Here is a 2,356-nt window from a genome sequence, read left to right as displayed (position 1 = left end):
TCCTACTTGTCCTTGTTTCTGTTACTTTTTTACGAATTTGCTCTAGAATCCTACTCCATCTTGTTTTTTTTTTAATTTTTAATGTTCTTGTTTGTGTTGATTTTTTAATAATATTTGTAATATTCTTTTCAGATGGTGTCAATTGCTAACAGTTATGATCAAGAAACTCTATACTGATCAGTATTTAGTGAAGTATGATATAATAATAATCTTGACTCAAGAAGAAGTGACAGTACCCATCTCTTCTTTCCAATCCTGTCCTGTTGTTTCTGTTGCAAGTTCATGATCATTGTATAACATGAATTAATATTATTGTTTGTGTTTTTAAAATACAATTTATTGAACACACATAATAAAAAAATGATATCCAAGACTAAATACCTTCTCTCAGCTGGAACTGGAAGCCTGGAACCTCCACTTAGTATTGCAGTTGATCCAAGCAGAGCTAGATAAAAAAAATCGCTCCCTTTTCCCAGTTCTGAGATCTGAGCATGCGCAACCACTCCCACATTTTGGAGCACATGTTTCTTTAATTAATAAGATGGCGGAATGACTGAGGTAAGCTGGGCCGGTGGTGATGGAGAGAGGGCAACTTTTTCTTATTGTTAGAGTTATTAAAAAAGTTGTGGACCTGCGCATGGATAGTTGGAGTAGAGTGGTGTAAAAATTAGCCTTGTAGCATTGTTCAAAGATCACGATACCCCTGCTTAACTGATTGACAGAAGATGATGATGATGATGAAGATGAAAAAAGGTGGCTGAACAAAACGGCCGGTTCGCCTATTTTTGACTTTCTTCTTAGACAAGGTTTAGAGCTACGCTAGTGGTACCAATGGAGTCCTCTGGTCAAGATAAGATCCTCTATAAAGTCTGGTAAGCATAGGAGCTCGTTTTCCCGGTATAGCAAGGCTGCAAAAGTCGTTGCAGCCATATTGTTTTGGGGTGAATCCTACTTAGTAACGCGGTAGCGTTACTAAAATAATTGGTAGTTGGTACTCTCTTGGTGATTATGATAAAAGGTACTTGAGCTAGTACTTACAAGAAATGTACTCACAAACTAACCCTCAGGTATAATAGTAATACAAGATATTACAATCAAAAGAATTTAAGTTTTATTATTATTATTATTAGTGTTAATGCATTATAGCAAACATGACAAATAATATCTTAACTGGAATTATTAGAGATTTTATATTACATGGGAGTTTTGTAGTCAGTACTTGTAACAAAGAGACTAAACTCAAGTGTAGATTGCATTATTCATTACAAGTCAAATATCACCTACTGGACACAACAATAAATAAAATAATGACAATTACTTTTTATACTATAGTAAACTCATCAAACTATACCTCATAGTATAACTTCATACACTGTAGCCTTCTTGTCTCCAGATCCAGTAACAATAAAACGATCATCAACTGATATGTCACAGCTTAAAACACTACTGCTTTCAGACATCTGTATGTATAGGATACAATTATTATTTCATTGTACATTAATGTATAATTATAAATAAGACTACACACACACATAATAATACTAACAAGTACAAATACCACTGTACAGTTAATGTTAATAATAATGGACTATGTACCTGGAATATACTAGCACCATAAGGTGTTCTCCATGCATTTAGTAGATTATCCTTTCCTGTAGTTATAAACCATTTACCACTGTGAGCAAACTTGAGTGACAGTACACAAGACTCGTGTAAATACAACTGATACTTATCTGGACCACTCACACGAAGGACTTCAACACTACTGCTCTCCATACTAATAATACATAAACACACACACACATTAAACCATTGGTTTATCTAATACTGCTAATAATTAATAAGACTATTGGTATATAAAGTATACAAGCATACAGTGATATAGTGGATTAATTTTGTAGTTCTAAAGCTTTCAGCATTTGATCCTCATACACTAATTTGTGGGTTTAGTTTTCATTGATGACAATATATGGAGCCTGTAACAAGTAGGTACTCTATGTTTGTTTCATGCAATGGAAATAACGTAAGCAATATAATAACTTAAAAATACTTTTATCTTACCCTACTGCTAGCCAATCAGAAGTAGGACAGTATCCTAATGAGAATATCTGACTATTAAAGTCTTGCTGTTGTAGTTGTCTTCCTTCTCTTAGATCCCAACATCTTACAGTAGCATCAAGACTACCAGTCCATAGTTTATTACCATCAGGTGCAATATCAACACAACTAGCCCTTATCAGTGTGACCTCTTAATAGTCTTGTCATCTCACGATTACAAAGATCCCACATAGCAATATTACCGGCATCACTGCAATAACTGAAGCATGTCTATATATAGATCTTCAGTATATGAATG

General features: G+C 34.0%; 1 pseudogene; it reads right to left on the bottom strand.

The window, feature by feature from the left end:
- Positions 1 to 1,148: 1,148 nt before the first annotated feature.
- Positions 1,149 to 2,322, bottom strand: LOC100641781 (protein groucho-1-like; annotated as a pseudogene).
- Positions 2,323 to 2,356: the final 34 nt, after the last annotated feature.

This window comes from Amphimedon queenslandica, unplaced genomic scaffold (genome assembly GCF_000090795.2).
Source record: "Amphimedon queenslandica unplaced genomic scaffold, v1.1 AMPQUscaffold_12363, whole genome shotgun sequence".
In the NCBI taxonomy this organism is placed as follows: Eukaryota; Metazoa; Porifera; class Demospongiae; order Haplosclerida; family Niphatidae; genus Amphimedon; species Amphimedon queenslandica.
The sequence above is the reverse complement of the archived record's forward strand: the minus strand, read 5'-3'. Positions and strand labels throughout refer to the sequence as shown.